This window comes from Lissotriton helveticus, chromosome 1_1 (assembly GCF_964261635.1).
Source record: "Lissotriton helveticus chromosome 1_1, aLisHel1.1, whole genome shotgun sequence".
In the NCBI taxonomy this organism is placed as follows: Eukaryota; Metazoa; Chordata; class Amphibia; order Caudata; family Salamandridae; genus Lissotriton; species Lissotriton helveticus.
Genome location: NC_136057.1, coordinates 1,923,715,723 through 1,923,736,145, shown reverse-complemented (window position 1 = coordinate 1,923,736,145; position 20,423 = coordinate 1,923,715,723). Strand labels below are relative to the sequence as shown.

The 20,423-nt window shown below is 46.1% G+C and overlaps 1 protein-coding gene across 1 annotated transcript in view; it reads left to right on the top strand.

The window, feature by feature from the left end:
- Positions 1 to 20,423, top strand: part of LOC144775812 (uncharacterized) — a 75,970-nt gene that overhangs the window by 51,221 nt on the left and 4,326 nt on the right. The window lies entirely within an intron of this gene.

Genomic DNA, 20,423 nt, shown 5'->3' with positions numbered 1-20,423 from the left:
TCGTGGACAGCCGGCCAAACCGACATGCGCACTTTCAGTGGCTACCACTCCTCCTTCCTCTGCTGTGTGACACTGCAATATTGCCCCGCCATGCCCTAGACACGGCAGACTGGAATTAAAAGTAAAATGACAATAAATTAGCTTTATTGTCATTTTCTTTTTCTTCTGTCTGCTGCATTTCAGCAGTGAGGCGACGCTCCTCCACCATAGCCGAGTTGCCACCCCTGATAGTGTCTCAGATTAAATTTGCTAGCTCCTAGCAGCACTGTGTTATGTGTGATGACATCTTCGATGAACAGAAACAGCTCAGATAAACAGTAATAGCTGCTTTGCTGTGTTGTGTGTGATGCAGGCTCAGATTAACAGTGACAGCTCAGTGTCTTGTGTGACGCTGGCTCCGATGAACATCGACAGCTCAGAGGTCCACTTTTCTGTGTCTTAAATGGCTCAGAGCAGCAGTCACAGCTCCTTGCCACAGTGTGTTGTGTATGATAACAATTCACAAAAAATGATGAGTATCTCACTGGACTGTATACTGTGTTCGTCTGATACAGTGCCTACTTTGTTGAATAATAGGTGCCAGCGTGCAAGCACTTCTCAGATGCCCATGGCCAGGGTTATTAAATGTCAGCATGCAAGGCTGTGAAGTCCTAAATCCACCCCAGGTCTCTTAAATCCAATGCCAGACACTCCTTGCCTCTTTATATCACTTTTGTAGGATCCTGCTTTCTCCCTTGGTGGCAGTTTTTCAGTCTTTCTTTCTATGATTCTTTGTGTGTTTTTCCCTTTTCTACTCTCTGGAAATATTTGACGAGGAAAAATAGGTGGTGGTCTCAAAAAATGAGTGCCAATGAGACTCACCCAGCAACCACCAGCTCATATTAATCGTTGGTCTTATACTGGTGTAGAGGAACAGTAGCAGTTCATGCGGCACTGTTCTGGGTGTGGGGGTAACACCGGCTCTGAGCAATATTGATAGATAATGGCTGTGCTGTGTTGTGTATGGATGTATCAAAGGAACTTGTTTCACTATGAGGTGTATGGGTTTTTGAGGCTCTGTAGAAAAGTGGCAGCTCCTTTCTTCACTAAGCTCTTTTGCTGGTATGATCCTAGCATAGACAGCCACACACACTTCCTATTGTACTGTGCTGTTTGTGGATGTGATATGGACACAGAGTAATATGGCAACTCTTTGCTGCACTGTACTATTTGATTGCATGACTCATGGCATGAAGAGCAGTGCAATATTCTGCATTTGAGTAAGACGCTGACTCAGAGAGACACAGGCAGCTTCTGCGTTAAGTATGGGAGCAATATCTGCTCAGAGGAGGGGTGACTGCTTTTCTGTGCACTGCTCTGGGTGTACATAATAATGATTCAGAAAATGATGTCTGCTCCTTGCCGCACTGTAGTGTGTGTGTGTGGGTGGTATGCTGGCACAGACGACCAATAAGAGCAACAAACTCCACTGTGCTGCATGTGAGTATGATACAAGCTCAGGTATACATCCTCAGTGGTATCAGGCGTGGCCCATGCAGGAAAGAGTGGTTTGGTGGTATGGCGGAGTACGGGGAAGTCGATAGATGACGACGAGGGAAAATAAAATCTAAAAAAGGAAACCCACTTACTTACCTTGCACTCGCCGTATCGCCTAGTCAGCAATCCAGCGAGCGTAAGGTAAGTGTTTTTCTTTTTTTAATTGTATTTTTCCTCCTCGTCTGTCAACTCACCCGCACCCAACCCCACCGCTCTTACCTGCATTGTATATTATAATATATCGCTAGAATATCAAGTTTAAATATCATTCTGCAAAAATATCATACCCCGAATATTGGCTACCGAAATATTGTGAAGGCAGAAAAATGTAGATAAATGAACAGTTCTTAAATCAGTACTTATCTATATATATATGGCCTGCGTTCACAATATTTTGGTAGTCAATACTTATGATGTTTTTGTAGAATGATGTTTCGGTGCTCAATAATCAAACAGTACTGGTATCATTATCTATCATAGTGAAAATAGTTAGTATTAATTTATCTGGCCTCACTCAAGACCCCGATACAGACTATAGTTTTGATAGATCATTAAATATTAATGGGTCACAACTAAGATTACAAAGCCCAGCCTGAAGCCATGCAACTTTGTTGCATGATACAAGAAAACAGTGGAGCAACAAGGAGACTGCACCACAGGAACATCCCTTTAACCTACGTTTTGGTGGCACAACGCTCTGCTCCATATTTACAAAGTGGGCTTAAGTCACATTTTGTGCCTGAAGTCCACTTTGTACATATGGTGCCTTATGACTCGGGTATCTGCGTGAAAGGGGAATACAATGGATGTTGGTGTGGTCGTTCCACCGAAACACCCATTGCTTTTTCGCGCAGCCCCAGTTTTACAAGGATCTGTAAATCTGAGGATGCACCACAAACTAACACCATGCAAAAGGAGGCCTTAAATTCGTGCAACAAGGAGAAATATTTTTTTTTTCCTCTTTTTTGATTTTTCTATGTGTGCTGCATTTTTAGCACACATACAAAGAGCAAAGCGCCATTAATGATTGTTTTTGTGCATGAAAGGTGTCCCTTTTTGTACAAAAACAATAATTAAATAATGGTGATTTGCTACTTCTAATGATTGTTTATTTGCAGGAAGGGGCACTCACATAAACATTCATTCCTGTAACGCAGACATCCTTGCACTATGGCACATGGGTGTCTGTGTTGGCGCTGGCCAGCTTTTTACAGCACTAGGAAAAACACAAGGGTGCACAGTATTCTTGTAAATACAGTGCATCCCTGCATTTTGGAAATGGGGCGGTGCTGCAACATTTTTTCAGCGCTGTGCTGCGCCATTTCCTTGTACATATTCCCCAGTGGCTGTTCCTTCTTTGAATAACATTCCTCCAAACTGCGGAAGGACTGAAGGTTTTGAAAAGTTTCAAAATGCCCGTCGGCATCCTCACATAACTTTTTAAAACCTTTTTCAGTTTTGCTACGTGGGAAGCTGGTGGGATCTGTTTTTTAAACACAATAAAATTAGCCCTGTGCTGTTGTGGGAACATTCTTTCTGCCACGCGGGCTGTTAGCTTAGTGCCATGAAGCCACAATTTATTGTATTGCTGACAAGCCATGTGCCTCCACTGCAGGACTCCTTATGCCAGTGGCGTATGTAAACCGTAGCCTCCCCCCTCCCCTGCAACGGATGGTGAGGATGTCCCGGCAGAACCTATACACTTGAGCTGACAAGCTGAAAGGGTCCCCCTTATTGTATCGAGGACAACTCCCCACAATGTGGGGACGACAGGGGTGTCCATTATGCCACTGCCTTCAGCATAGATGAGGGAGCGAGTATGATGGTCACCTGTCAGTGTTGTTTTGTTTTCCCACTGTCACTCAGAGATTTCAACCCTGAGTGACAATCCTGAAAACAATTCCATGCAGCCAGATGTTGGTGTGCATTGACAGCACTATCTGTGGGTCCTGTTGTCAGAATTGCATTTGTACCAGAGGTCAGGATTGAGTGACATTATTAGAGCTCTCCCTGATCCAGATATTGGCAGGTTGTTGGTTGTGGTAGGTTTGGTTTGAGGTGCGTACATGGCCTGTGTGCTGATATATGAGCGGTGCTGCAAGATTTATTTGAGGTACACTAAACAAATTATGTGTTTTGGTCTCATCCAGTGTTACCACCGCTTCACTGAGAAAAATACCAGCAATCTCTTCATGTTTTAACATTCTGCAAAGTCCTAGAACTGAGTCTTAATTAGAACTGTAAAATCTTTTGATATTTACTCAATAAAGTATGTACTGATAAGTAAAAAAGACAGTTTGTAAGTAGTTTTCCTACATTTTGTATTGGCAAGGACATTAAAATGCTGGTCATGCTGTTATAAAAAAGTGTCCAGGTGGCAGCCCTAGTCTCAGTGCTGAAATAACAAGAGATGTAAAGTGTGTCTAGTGTTGTTAACAGCAGAGGACATGGGTAATGTGCAACACACGTGTTGGCAGACTCTTTTTTAGGTCTTGCCTACACAGCGCGTATGTGCTGTGTAGGAAAGAGACCTTTAGCCATCGGTTCCCTTTTTCGGCCAAAAACGTGCAAGCGTTCCATTGCCTTCAATGGCAACGCGTGCACGTTTGGCGAGTCCCTTGCGGGAGTGAGCTTGACACTATGGGGCCGATTCTGATTTGGTAAAATCCCCTACGAATAGCCGTACGGAGCATATTTCCTGTATGAATCGTACCCTTAAACGTACCCGTATGTACGATGAAGTACGATTCGGACCCAAAGCAGATCACCGTACAAATCGTACGAAAGATCATACGACTGGAAAATACGTACAAATCTTACTCGGAACATGCAGTACGCAACGTCCGTACGGATCAAAGCAGCATTTTCCGACCCAGCAAGTACGATTTTGTTCAACACTCCGTATGACTCTTTTTCTACTGGAGCTCAAAACGTTCAGAAAAGCAGATTTCGACTCTAACTGTTTACAAAACGGACCCCCCATGACTGCATGGGTACGGTGCCTAGGGGTACGGTGCCTAGGGGTACGGTGCCTAGGGGTACGTTGCGTACACACCCCATGATTCTAGGGGGTACGGAGCATAGGGGTACGGTGCATAGGCAGGGCTCGACAAATCCACTCGCCCGCTCGCATTTGCGAGGGAGAATGGATGAGGACGAGCTATTTTTAGGTCCTACTCGCCCTCTCTGGCGAGTAGGAAATCAAACTAACTTTTGTCCTCTGTCTTTAAAAACAGAGCAAAAGTGACAAGATAACACGATTTAAAGGCATTTTTATTGCTCACAAAGGAAATGAGCAATAAACATGCCTTTAAATCTTGTTATCTTGTCACTTTTGCTCCGTTTTCAGAGACGGAGGTCAAGTGGGTTGGAGTCAGGTCGAGGGGATTTTCCATGGTACTAGACCTGCAGGACTATTACAATTTTTCGGATTTGTCGAGCCCTGTAGGGGTACTGTGCGTATGTTATTGTGTGGCTCTCCGTACGAATCACTCGTATGCGACGTTTTCCGTACGAATCGCGTTCACCTTCCCTGGTCCGGATCGTTCTTGTCGGGTCATACAGCATGTTTACGATTCGTACGGTTCACTTTCAGGGCCTGTATCGTACGGGTTTTCCCTTGATTTCCGTACTGCTCGCATGGATTCAGACTTTTTTTTCCCTACAGATCGTACTAAGTGATTCGGACGGATTTTTACGATTCGTACGGAAAGGGCTACGGATACGAATCGTCATACAGATTAGTTTCCTGAATCAGAATCGGCCCCCATATGTTTGTAATTAACTTACAAACACATGTACCGCTGGCTTGCTCCCGCAAGGGAATCGCGCAAGCCCCCTCCTCACTGCTGCCAGCGCGAGGCACGTGCACTTGTTTTTTTTAACGAGCAGCACTATATATGTTAGGGTTCTGTGCCCACAGTTGCAATGGCGCCACTCAAGAGTTGTTAGGATGGAAATAAATATGCTCAAAGATTTTTTTAGGTATTTGTAGGGTTAACATTTTACAGCAAAGACAAGGTTGCCAGGAAGTTCTACACCACTTCGGCAGGAAACTGTTTTTTGGTCTGGGATTTCCTTTTAAAAATTGCCTTATTAGGGATGGTGGAGTAATTGTTTCAACTGAAGCAAACAGCTACAATCCCCGGAATGGAGTGATTTGGAAAACGACAGCCCAGGACTGATGTCACGGTGTCCCGCCAGAAGAGGGTGCTCTGTCGAATGACTCGCCCCACGCTCTGCCAATGTGTAAATGAGCTGGTAAAGGGAGCCCGGAGAGACACGAAAAGACCCCCAGTGAATCATGGACCCAGTCACTGGGGACTAGGCCGGTGCCTCTTAAAGGTCTGATGGGCTGGGGCGGGAACTGTCGCATAGTCCAGGCTCCGGCTGAGGTACAAGCGAGTCCACAGACACTCGCTTGGGAATTCTGCATCAATCCAATGAGGTCATTTGCTGCTACAATACCCAAGAATCGTAGTGATCCGAGATGGGGTTACACAAAACACGTGACACTTGACAAACCAGGAGGTCCTTTTAGTCTGCACTGGGACCACCACCCCACTCACCCCCGCTCAGACACATTATCTTGGCCCACGGTGGCCACTCTACCGGTCCGTGCCTAGGCCCTCCCATCACCTCAAGAACCGGCCCACCTTTCACGCCCGTCACAATTTGTCCTAGGGACACCAACTTCGACCCAAGAGACAGATATCTTTAAATTGCCTTCCCCACCCCCACTCATACTTTCTGACCAGTAAGCTGTAAATCGACATCAAAGTTATTTGTATTGGGAGCACCCGGATTTCCTGCTCAGTAATTGGCCAACATAAAATGCCAGTGGCACAGAAACAGCATTTTCACACAATAGTGAGTTGTCTGCCCTTACTTATCTGCAAAGAATCGAGCCCACCCCTCTGCCTCGTCTCGGTCGTGGGTCAGTGGTGACTCTTCCTGAAAGGCTGTAGCCCGGGCAGCCGTATCCCCTCAAAAGGACTGCCGATTGGGTTCCCACAAAAGGGGGTTGGCACATGGGGTGTGTCCCTCCCAGAAGGGCTATGGGTAACTCTGTGTCCCACTTAGGAGGACTGTAAGTAACTCGTGTCACTTTTAGAAGGACTAACTCTGAGTCTCTCCCGGTAGGGCTGTGGGTAACTTTAGTCTTCTTAGAAGGGTTGTAACTGGGTCTCTCTTAGAAGGGCTGTGGGTATATCGCCCCCAAGTGCTTTAAGTGGGAGGAAAACAGTGTTCAAGTTGGTTACCGTAAGAAACCTCCAAATGGGGCGTGGTCATAGAAACACAAGCTAGGAACCCTTCCCAAGAGTTTTGGCTTAAAAACATGTAAACTAACATAGTGTGCATTACATAGCATGCCGCCTGACCAGTGTCTAAATGCTTCTGAGTTTTGTTATTGCATCCAGACAGGTCACACATCAACAAACTTGCATATCTACAACAAAGCTACCTATTAGTGTTGTCAATGCTTGTTAGCTGCATCAAATAAAGGAAGAACAACTTTGTTTCGAAAAATCTGAATGTTACAATTAGGCAAATATAAGTGTGAATTATACCTTACTAAGATCTGTGGGACAGTGGGTTGTGGCCTTTCAGGGTGGCTCAGGCACTCTTGTTCTCCACTATCCTCCGCAGTCTCTCACTCAAGATGCTTTTGCCATTTTTCTTCCCACATCCTTCTTAAATCCTCCATCTACATATCTCCTATTTTCCCACTATTACCATAGGCATGTTTGCGACTGTCACTCCGTGTGCCTACAGAAAGGTCACCGATTGGATGTGCCTGCAGTCTGCTCGCCTCTATGACCTGCTGACAGGCACTGTGAGAATCTCACACTGCATTCTGCCTCCGCTTCAGCGATCTCAACCATGCCACATTTCAACACCGATCCCTAATTTAAACTCACCTACAGATCAGTCAGTTCAAAGAATGCAGTACACAACAGTTGTGTGCTGCTGTCTGCCGCATGAAATAACAAGCATTGGCATAGCCAATAGGTCTTGCCTTTGGGACCTTATAAGTGTTTAGTTATCCAGCACAATATCCTTGGTGCAACAACATCCACTGTTGCATGGCTAAACACTTATAAGGTCCCAAAGGCAAGACCCATTGGCTACGGCAATGCTTGTTTATGAATGCTCCCACATCATCTGGCATGGAGAATCAAGCACCACCCCAGGGGAAAAGGGTAAAAACTATTATTTTCGAGTTAAGAGGGGTTGTAAGAGTTGTGTGTTGTCCCCAGTAACGGCATAGTATGGTTTCAGGTTGCCACCTTTTCTAGTGAGAAACACCGGCCATCAGTTCACTATTTAAAGATTTTGGAAATGTCTGTATTTATTGTAACATGGCCTCTCTGTCTTTATTTTTCTTAAATTATCTATTGGGTCATTAGGGTAGCTGAAGAACACATTGTAAAGTGCATTCTAACATTTATATTGAGGGAGAGGATGGTGAGCAGCCAAAATATCGAAAATAAAATATCGAACTACAATAATATTGAGGTGATAATATCGAAGGGACAGAATATCGATGTTAAGAATATCGATCGACAGAATATCGACCCTAAGGTAAGTAATATCGATTTAATTTTTTTTTTTTATATCGATGTAAGTAATATCGAAGTTAGTAATATCGATATCAAATATATCGATGTTAATAATATCGATGCTACTAATATCGATGTTACTAATAGCGATATGTATATGATTGTTATATATTTTATTATGTATTTAATATGTATGTGTTATATTTTGTTTAAGTGTCCTACTGGTTTTAAAATATATGTATACAATTTTTATATGTTATTAATGTTATTTTAAGTTAATTTTGTATTTTAGTACCGTAGCGGGCTGTGGGTTTATAGGGGAATAGGGGAATAGGGTGGTAAGTAATTTAAATGTAATTAAGTAATAATTTATTTTCATTAATTGATATTAATTTTATATAATTGTTAATTAATTATTAATTGGTAATGAATTTGTATTAATTGGTCATTATTTTGTATTAATTGATTAATCGATAATTATGTTAAGTTTATTATTTTATTGTTGGAGTGTGTTGTGCGTTTATAGGGGAATAGATGGAAAAGTAATTGATATCTAATTAAGTATTTATTAAATGTATTGGGTATTGATAATTGATTTATTAGACATTAATTATAAATTGGTAATTATTTAAAAGTATATTTTTTTGGTTATGAAACTTAATTTATTGTTTAATCATTAATTGGTAATTAAATATTACTAAATATTTATTGCTATTTTTAATTAATTTACTAATACATCATTATTAATTGGTAATTAATGTCTAATAATTAATATTTTTGGTATGCAAAATTATTTAATTGTTCACTATATGTTAATTGGTAATTACTTTTTTATAATGAATGTTTTTGTTATAAGAAATATTTTATTGTTCAATATTTATTAATTTGTAATTAATAGTTATTAATATTAATTGGTATTGATTATTAATTTATTGTTAAATCATTATTCATTGATAAGTATGCTTTTAATAATTATTTATTGGTGTTTGTAAATAGTTTGGATTTATTTAGTAATTAATTTAATAATTATTGTAAAACATTAATTTATTTCTAAGTATGTTATTTTTAACTTATACGCTATCCAACACTTTCCCTACTGTTGCACTCTATGGAGTTGGAATAGTAATTTTTACTCCTACGCTATCCAACACTTTCCCTACTGCTGCATTCTCTGGAGTGGGAATAGTAATTTTTACCCCTACGCTATCCAACACTTTCCCTACTGTTGCACTCTATGGAGTTGGAATAGTAATTTTTACCCCTACGCTATGCTATCCAACACTTTCCCTACTGTTGCACGCTCTGGAGTGGGAATCGTAATTTTTACCCTTTCGCTATCCAACATTTTTCGTACTGTTTTTTTTTGGGAGTTGGAATAATAGTTTCATTCCCTCTGCTATTTAATACTTTTTGTCTTATTTTAGCTAATGTAGTATAAAATTAATGTTTAAAATTATTTATAAGGTATTAAAATAATTATTAAAACTGATTATTAAGTAAGTATATATATTATGTTATATGTATCTGTTTAATTAATGTTTTAATAAATTATATATATATATTATTAATTTTAAACATTATATAATATTTGTTACTATGTTTATCATATTTATAAGAATTATTTAGTTTATTTTACATATTTTTTTCAATAAAAAAAAACAATATTTTTATAACGACATTTTTGACATCAATATTTTTTCCCCGATATTTGTATACTTACCATGTTGTAGATAGGATGTCGATATTCTTGACATCAATATTATTGCTCCGATATTTTTGTAGGTTGATTTTTTTTTTTTTTTTTTTTCCTTCGATATTTTGTCAGTGATCCACGGCTAGAGCGGTCCACCTACCAGCTGAGGATCCGGGTTCAAGTCTCGGCAAAGACGCTCAGCATCCTGTGATACTGGGCAAATCACTTAATCTCCCCGTGCCTAACAAAAAATAAATGTGTCCATCTGTAATGAAACTGGTGCTCATGTAAAGCGCTCTGATACCGGATATCTTCGGGTGGAGTTTGCGCTACGTAAAACTCTAAAAAAAAAAACAAAAAAAAAAAAACAATTACTGTGTAAACTATGTACTGATAAAGAGAAAGAATACCTGATGTAGGTAACTTTTCTAATGTCGTGCCAGCAGGGACATTAGAGTGCATTTATGAAGCTCTAAACCTGGCCATATGGCAACCCTAGCAACAGGCCAATAATTTATTTATTTATTTATTTTTGTGGTTTTAGTGGTGCAGGTCCTACAGACATAAAGGGGTCGATTCCGATTCAGGAAACGAATCCGTACGACGATTCGTATTTATTGCCTTTTCCGTACTTATTGTACAAATCTGACCGAATTGCGTAGTACAATCCGTATGAAAAAAATACGTCCGAATCTGTGCGAACCTTACGAAAAATCAGGGGAAAATCCTTACGATACGGACGCTCATGGTGAACCGTACAAATTGTAAACAAGCCGTACGACCCGACAAGTACGATCCGGACCCGGGAACCAGAATGCGATTTGTACGGAAAACGTCGCGTACGAACCCACACTGAACAAAGCGCACACGAACCCCGTAAAAACGTCGCGTATGAGCGAGCCACAAAAGCAAATACGGAGTGCACGCGAACCCCGTAAAAACGTTGCGTATGAGCGAACCACAAAAGCAAATATGGAGCGCACACAAACCCTCATTAAAACGTTGCGTATGAGCGAACCACAAAAGCAAATACGAAGCGCACGCGAACCCCGTAAAACGCCACGTATGAGCGAACCACTAAAGCAAATATGAAGCGCACACGAACCCCATAAAAACATCGCGTATGAGCGAACCACAAAAGCAAATACGAAGCGCACGTGAACCCCTTAAAAACGTCGCCTATGAGCGAGCCGCAAATACGAATCGAACCCACACTGAACGAAGCGCACACAAACCCCTAAAATCAGCACAAGGAGGCTGAAAATGACTCACACAATACCACAATACACGTCTCCAGTGTACAAACCATGGAAATGAATGTCCTGGCCAGATCCAAACAGGCAAACAGAGGGCCTACCTCAGAACGACCCCTTATAACACACCTACCAAAAATTCTAACTAAGCCCCACCCACAAATGGACCAATAAAAAGGGACCACACACACAAACCTGATCCTTTGCAACATACACAATTAGCAAGAGACACAGATAACACACCACCAACTGCACACATCCACCTTGGCACATACCCCCAATCAAATTCAGACCCACCCCACCATTCACATTCAGATCCCACACACCCACATCCATACACACAGTCACCCCACACCATGTCCGCACAGAAGAATCCAAAGTTCCTAAAGGAGGAGATGGAGATCCTTGTAGATGAAGTCATCAGAGTCGAGCCACAGCTCTTTGGCCAGACGGACCAGCATAGTTGAGAAAACACGCCTGTTGGAGAGGATAGTCAATAGGGTGAATGCTGTTGCACCCATCAGACGTACCAGGAAGGAGTGCCAGGCCAGGTGGTACGATCTGCGGAGGATTATCAAGTGGAAGGTGGACGAGGAGTCCGCCCAGAGCCAGATCACTGGAGGTGGTGGTCCCTGCAGACCAGTACAGGACCATCCCTGGGAGAAGAAGGTCATGGCCCTGCTACCACTGGTGGGAGTACATGGAATTGAAGGAGTCGTAGAACCTGGTGAGTACACAAACAATGCATGTAACATGGGTTTAATGGCATCCACAGCCCAAGTGCAAAAAATGCCCACACCAAGCCCCCCAGTGCCCACCGCCCACAACTACATCCAAATACACCGCTAATGCCACTAACGCGTATGCCCCATTGAGAAAGCAAGGCCATACTATGTCCCATGCTGCAGGAAGCATAGACCAAAAACTGGACGTCCAGTTTGCTGGGAGGGTGGGTGTCACAAAATGCATTGTGGGACTCAAAATCAGACCCAATTGCATGGACGTGTGCCGGGGGGGGGGGCAAGGGGGCTCTTGCCCCTTGATGGCCAATGCGTCTGGTCTGGGCCCAGTCAGGGCCGGCCCTAGTCCATCATGCTTTTGAGATGGTGCCATTGTTCCAGGTGGCAGCCCCCTCCATTGGGTGGGAAGGGTGCAAGGTGGTGGCGAGAAGGGTGCAAGGCAGAGGGCGAGAAGGGTGGAAGGCGGAGGGCGAGAAGGCTGCAAGGCAGAGGGGAGAAGGGTGCAAGGCAGGGGGCAAGAAGGATGCAAGGGGGAGGGCGAGAAGGGTGCAAAGGGGAGGGTGAGAAGGGTGCAAGGCAGGCGGCGAGACGGATGCAAGGGGGAGGGTGAGAAGGCTGCAAGGCAGAGGGCGAGAAGGCTGCAAGGCAGAGGGTGAGAAGGCTGCAAGGCAGAGGACGAGAAGGCTGCAAGGCAGAGGGCGAGAAGGCTGCAAGGCAGAGGGGAGAAGGGTACAAGGTAGAGGGTGAGAAGGATGCAAGTGAGAGGGGAGAAGGGTGCAAGGCAGAGGGCGAGAAGGATGCAAGTGGGAGGGCGAAAAGGCTGCAAGGGGGAGGGCGAGAAGGCTGCAAGCAGAGGGCAAGAAGGCTGCAAGGGGTAGGGTGAGAAGGGTGCAAGGGGGATGGTGATGAAGTTAAAAGTCTGCCCACCCCTGGATACATGTCTGTGGACGCCCATGCACAATTGCCCTCATCCCATATGGCCCAGGTACATACCCATGCTCAATGCACAGGGAGTGGGAAAGTACTGACAAGATAGCTGACACTGGGTCCTGGTGTAGGCAGCACAATGGCCTCTTGTGACCAGTACAAACACAAACACCAGGACAACAAGGTCAGATATCTTGGACAGTATCTCACAACCACTGTCATGGCAGCATGCTCCATGGGGGGACAGCCACACCACGAGGGTGGCCCAGTGCCAACTCAGACTCCAACTACCAGCACGACCTGTCACACACACCCCTTAAACAAACATACCCTCCTTGGACAGGCAATGGAGTGCCCCACTGTCACAATGGTCATGTAACACAACAAAACCAATTCAGATCTGATGAAGCATCCAAGTAACAAATGCACGGTGCAGATTCTCAAGCCCCTTGTGCTTCTTTCACACCGCCGTTGCGTCACCTTTGTGACACAGCGGCGGCACAAAAGTGGCGCCATGGTGCTGGGTATTTACAAGGTGACACATCTGGGAGATGTGTCACGTTCTAAAGCCCTGCGCCAGAAGTAGGTGTTCTGGTACAGGGGGGAGGGGTGGGCATTACGACGCAGCCACGCCCCCCAAAAGTGGATATGTGAAATCTACAAGATTTCACTCTGTCACTTTTAAGCACATGCTGCGTCAAAACCCTTTGCATGCATGATGCAGGTGTAAGGATTGAAGCAGCATCGTGCAGATAGGGCCCCACAGACCTTTGCTGGAGCTGCGTTGCGCTGGAGACGCAACTCCAGTAATGTGCCTACTTATACGGCACAGATTTGTGACGCAGCTGTGCCGTTTTTCCACCATGGTGCTTCACAATGTGAATATGTTGCATCTGTACTGGCATAGCTCTGGTGCACAATGACTGGTGAATCCCTGCTGATATGCAGGGCTGTGCCAGTTATTGTAAATATGCCCCCACATGTCAATGACTCTGGAGCACATATCAATCTGACCCCACAACTTACCCATCCACAAGTGAACATTGAGTACAATCCAAAGCATGGACAACTACCAGGTGGAACAGTTCCAACTACGATGTGTATGAAAAATGAATGTTGCATTAAATGGCCTTAACATTTTCTGTTTCTCACACCCACAGGGCAACGTGTGGAACCTACCCCCAACAATGGGGGAGATGATTCACAGTCCCAGGCTCAGCAGGACCCTGATCCCACCGACAGCGACGCCTCTCACCACTCCACGGATGACCCCGACCGACCTGGCACCTCTGGTGCCCCAACCCCTGCATCACCTGGATCAGGGATATCTGCGCCAACCACCACCACCATTCCTGCCAGATCCCAGCAGACATCTCGGAGCCCTGCCCACATTGAACAACTGAGCTAGTCTGACAATGAGGGACAAGGTTCGGCGTGCATCCAGGAGGTGGCAAACAACACCACCACTGCCATCACTCAGGGTTCCCGTCGACCCGATGTGCCCACAACGGCAGGCCAGGCTGTGTGGGCAGGGGTGGTGGGAGTGGCACCAGGCGGAGGCGAGAACCTGACCGGCCAGCTACAGGGCCTGGTATGTCTGAACTCCGCAACATCATGGATGCATATCGGCGGGACACCAGGGAGAACAGCCAGGTAGTGGGGACCCTCACAGAGATAAAATACCTGCAGGCCGAGCAACACGCCATTCAACAAGAACACCAAGGACGGATGGAGACAAGACTGGCTGAGCTCCTGGCCTTACAACGGGACATAAGCCATTCACTCCGTTGGATCGCCGACAACATGGAGCACCCTCCCTGTGTCACCAGGCAAGACACCTCGAGGTGAAGACCGCCACCAGGCACAGGAAGGGAGGAGGAGGAGGAGGAGGAGGAATCATCCAACGGAGCGTCCCATGCATCGTCAAGTCCTGCATATGAGAGTCCCCCAAGGAAGGTGGGTCGTCCATGGAAAAGACGGTGAGAGGCAGCTGGCCATGCGTAACTCCCAGGTCACCTGGTCTGGCACCTGGACTTTGTGTGCAACAGCATCACCTCAATGACTGTCCTACTCACCCACATGGACTTGCTGGTTGCAGTCTGAACAATGATGCCAAGCACTGTGGTCTGGACTCTGGTGACTCCAACTGCAAGGCATCACATCTCCCTATGTGAACTTTGGATTCCCGGCATTTTTGTACAGCACCTATCATTTACTCACAATTCCTGCACGTGACTGAGAAATAAACAAAACACTCACAAGTAAAATTGATGTTGCAGTCATTTAGCATGAGTCTACAACATACGTGTGGGGATATGTCAAAGTATGCCTGAGTGTGGAACAAACTCAAGCCATCCATACACTGGGATCTAAGTCCGGTCGAGGACACATGTAGGTCACAATGTATCATCAAGTACATACATGGAGTGCAATACTCACCCGTGATGGTTTCAAGCTGCTGAGGGAGAGGGCTTGCCATATTGCGCGGACAGACAGGTTTGGAAAAGCATCATGAAGGCATAGAGGTCACGGGTCATGTGGAGGTGCCCGGGGAGGGAGTCCCAGGTCTGTTTGGTGAGGTGGGAGAACTGTCTCCCGCATGCAGTTGTTCTGTGGATTTGATGTATGTTGGCCACGGCAAGGTTGGCTGGACGGAGTTGGGGCATTGGGGTGTTGGATGAGAGACTTCCATGCTAATTTTTGGTTTGGGGTTGTGGAGTGCCTCCTGAGTGTGGCTGAGGAGTCTGAAGGTGAATCTGCAGTTGACAGTGAGCCTATTGTAGGTATCTCAGGTGGACGGTCATGTGGCTGTGGCAGGGGATGTTGAGGATGAGGTGTGCCGATGCACCCTGGATGTGTACAAGTCCTCCTGGAGTCTGGCTGTTGTTCCTGCATAGAGGGTGTTGCCGTAGTTGAGCCGGCTGGTGTTGTGGACCTGGGTGACTGTCTTGCCTAGGAGTGGATCTATCTGAGAATCATTTGCAGCATGCGGAGGCTGTTGCAGCATGAGGTAGAGATGGTGTTGAGTTGCATGGTTATTGTGAGCGAGGAATCTACGATGAACAGCAGCTCGCGTGCGTGGCCACTGGGTGCTGGTGTGCTGCCCAGGCCGGTGTGATACAAGGAGTTGTCCCAGCCGTAAAGGGACAATCCTCAGGTGATGACCTCAGTCTTGTCCAAGTCCAGCCTCAGGTGGCTGATGTTCATCCATTTGTCAACGGACCTCATGCCTTCTTGAAGGTTGGATCTGTGAGTGGCTGGGTCTTTGGTGAGGGTGAGGAGCAGCTGGGTGTCAATGGCATAGGACATGATGATGAGGTCGTGTGCGCATGTGATGATGGAGAGGGGGGGTCCTGGAGACTTTGAAGATTGTCACGCTGAGAGATGAGCCCTGGTGCATGGGCCAGATGAGCCCAGTGTACTACGTGCTGAAGGGGGAGGTTGAATCCCTGGGCCTTGCTGGTGAGGTACTTGGTGATTTAATCCTGGGCCCTCCTTTGGATTCCAGTGTTGTAGATGTGTGATCTGACAGTGTGTTAGCACATGGTGTAGAATACTGTTGAGAGGTCGAGGGGGTGAGGGTGGTGGTCTCAGCAATGTTGATCAGGGTCCAAAATGTCATTGGTGGTGGCAATGAGGCCAGTTGCAGTGGTCTGATTACTTTGGAAGATGGACTGGGGTGGGTTGCCTGGAGGTGTTTGCTTGGAGGGAGTTGGTCAGTTGCTCGTTGACTGTCTTCGAGATGACATTTGCCGGGTAGGGAAGCAGGGTGATGTTCCGGGAAATCCTGCGGTATTGGCATCCGTTGTTTAAGAAGGGCCTGGGTCTCTGCATGCCTCCAGCTACCATGGGATGTGGCGTACTCAAAGGAGACATTCATGATGTGCCGAAGGTGGGCTTCAAGGATGGGGTATGCTGTGATAGATATGTTGTGTGGGAAGGGTCCGAATGGAGAGCCGGAGTGGATGGTGTACATGAGCCAGGTGGTGTCTTTGCTGCTGATGGGAGTCCAGGACCTAAGGGGGTGTATGTCCCGTGGATAATTGCGCTGTCTGCCTCTGTGTGTGGAGGCTGTTGTGTTTGTACATGAGCTTGCAGTAGTAGAATGTTGTCAGGGATTCCCCTGGCCTTGCGAGGGTGGGATGTCTTTTGGATGGAGAGCTAGGGTTACATAGTCCACTCACGATGCTGATGAGCTCCTTGATGTTGTGTGTGTTGGTGCCTAGGCTCTATCTGAATGATGTCCCCTTGTCCATGCAGATGATATGGTGATTTCTGTGTGTGGCGGGTTTCAGGGCTGAAAGGTAACTGATGGTTGTTTGTTTCGCAAGGTCTGCACGAGAGTCCGGCTAGATCTGTATGAGTCCAGTATGTCTGCCTTGTCCCAGGTGGCTTAACTGTTGCTGTGCTTCACAGGAAAGTCTGCCAATGTGGCAAGAGTGTTGGATCAGTCGCTGATCCAGTGTGTGAGGTTGTAGGTGGTGGCGGAGGCGTTGATTGGAGTGTCCTGGCCGAGGGTGCCACACAGCTCGTCTGTGGTGACTTAGATCAATCATCTTTGGGGGATCTGTAGCGGAGTGTGGGGCAGTGTGTTGCCTGTCGGACAACTGGATGCAAATGTTGATGTACCAAAGAAGGATGGTGGTGTGGTTGTCCTCCAGCCAGAAGTTGCTGTCCCCCAGCCACATGTAGTCTATGGAGGTGAGGGCCTACATGCTGATGTATTTGTTGATGGCTTAGCGGAATTTTGGGTGGAGGTCTGTAGATGACTGTTAGTCTGAGGGTGGTCAGGGGGTTGGTGTGAAACCTGAAGTGCAGGTGCTTGACAATGCTGAGTGTGTCCTTGGTGTTGTATGTGACTCTGAGGGTGTACTTATGAATGAATGAATGGCAATTCAGCCTCCTGGATTAATGGTGCGGTCCCTGCGGGACATCTTGTATCCGTCTGTGATGGCAATGTTGAAGTTATGTGCTGAGGATGTGTTCAACCAGGTTACTGTAATGAAGGTGATGTGTGGGGCCGTTGTGTTGAGGAGGTAACAGAGTCCAATGGCGCGCTGGTGGACGGAGCGGGTGTGGAGTAAGAGGCACATGACTTGGTTGTACGGACATGGTCTGGTAGGCGGGGCAGCATTGTGTAGGCAGTAGGAGTTGCACACCCAGCATGCAAAGCTGTTGTGTGTGTGCTTAGGGGTTGCCTGACAGCAGGTTGTTGATTGTCTGGTGATAATTGCTTGGAGGGTGGCTGGTGCATGAGTCTGTTGTGTTACGTGGGTCATGCAAGCACCAGAGGGTCTTGCACTGTGCATGTTGCAGGCGCTGACGGTGCTGCCTTTGTTACGGCATAGGTGCAACAGAGTCACAGACAAGCTGATTTCTGCATCAAGAATGGGTGGAGGGAGGCAGGAGCATCTGAGTGGCGTGTGGGTTGCAGAATCAGGGCCCTCGTTGCGGCGGTGCCACAGGGGAGGCAGCAGCAGGAATGCATGAACACCTGATGGTGGAAGGGGTGAAAAACTAGCCAAAAACTAGCACACAAAGACAAGGAGGTTAGAAATCCACAGTGTAACAGGTGTATGGAAAGGAAGGAGTGTCTGGTCACTCATGGGTGACTCAAAGAAAAAGGATGAACAATAACCAAAGATGACGGGCACAGGATCAGGCTCCAAAAGGCCAAGCTGCTCTCAGCGTCAGCAGGTGTTGCCTGCCCGTTGTGGGTAGCAAGCAGCACAAATAATACATACACAACCAAGCACTTCATGCACAATAGGGATTATTAGCCATGAAGAACGGCATGCATGTTGCCAAAGTACACATACTCCCATATGCACTATCTTTGACAATTATGCCATAGGTGACGCATGCATAGTGGCAAGAGACCTGCGGTGACAGAGATTAGGCACATTGTACTGTGGTGATCACATTTACTATACAAACGGATCAAGTATGTGTTAAGGCTATGCTGCATGAGCCAATGTCCATGACCAGTGCCAGTGGTCTGTGGAAATTACCAGCCATGTCTACCTGTACTGCTGGTGGTCCAATGTGCACAGGACTGCCTGTGACTGTCAGGGCCTTAAATCCTCAGAAACCTGTGATGCTCAAAGGGCCCCATCTCCCGATAGCCCCTTGGTCTGAGTAGAAATGACAGACTCAAAAGGGTGATCAGGCGAGGGAAGGAAAGGAAGGGAACAGCAGGGAGGGAGATCTGAAACAAAGGTAAACAAGCATAAGGATTCTACACTTCTTGTCACTGAATCACAGAATACCTCAGGACCTATACTGTAACAGTAATACCTGTAAAGGAAAAGAACAGCCACTGTATCCTAGTTGGGATCACAGTAATGAAAAGTGGTAGTGGATATGATGATCAAACAAGGACATTACTACACACAAGTACTTATCCAGCAGTTAGCAACATACCCAAAAAAGTCTGAAGAGCCTCATACCTGGGGAATCGGAGCTTTCTTCTGGACGTGCTCTACAAGCCCCTGCTGTGAAAATAGAGATGAACAATCCATATGAATTCATAGCACATGTAAAGTTGTTGAAACACCATAACACACCAAAGATAATGTTTTTCGTGTTGCAAAAGAAATGGCCAATATTATGATCCTGTTCCAAGGATTGTGCAACTAGCACATGGATCACAGGAGAAACATGAAAGGTAGCAGAGTATTGAAGCGATATGTGGGGGTATAACGCTCTGCAGGCTGCTTCAACAAAATTAAAGGCATGCGGTAATCAAGAAATTCACAGTGTATGAATAAAGTCCAATAAACAGATATTCAAATGCGATGCTGCGGGTCTCACACAAAGCCAACAATCCGTAGTTCCCCCAGGGAATCAGTGAGGGTCAAGAAGGGAAATGACACAGCCCCCACAAGAGCCTTAAGAAGCTTGTCCAATGAGGGAGGGAATAAGGTAAACACAAGGAACCCCCACAAGAGCCAGTCAACAGCTCGTCCAACTGGGCTTTGAAATGCCAAACATGACAAGCTGCTGGGCTTGAACTCAACAGAGAGTAATGATGAGCGATGGCCGAAATGCACCCCTACCGTGACCAGGATATGCAGCACGCCACAAGAGAATCCTGGATTCAACAGCACACGTCTGGTGCCATGGAGGCGTTTACATTCACTTACAAACAACGTTCTGACTTCAACAGTGCAAAGTTCTTGGCTTTCTGGAAAATGAAATTTCTCATCCACTTACCGAGAAGGCTTGCACCGCAGTGTTCTCCATTGACCCTGAGGAAGCGACGTGACAGTGACATGACATACTGGCACAAAGGGCAATGCATCCATACGACCAGACTCACAGGACAGTTGACAGAACATGTGGGACATACCCTGGCCTACACCTACACAACATGGATGTTGGAAATCCTATTGTACTGGCACACACGATTAATTGGATGAGCCAAACACATCCTGCTGCACACCGAGAGGCTGCAATTCCCCATAGAGCCTGTTGTTGTTATGTCCCACACAATGTCAACCCGTGGCATCCGCAATGTTTTAGGGGCAAGGTTTACACACATTGATGCCTTCACCAGAGTCCACACTCCACTACAGATGACTGTCAAGAAGGGCGATTGTCATGTCATGGGTCGGTGCAACATGTAAATTGATCCATGGTGATTAGACATGTATGCATGGTACTACAACATGCACAGAAACAGTTCCCACACATTCCCAAAGCGTACCAA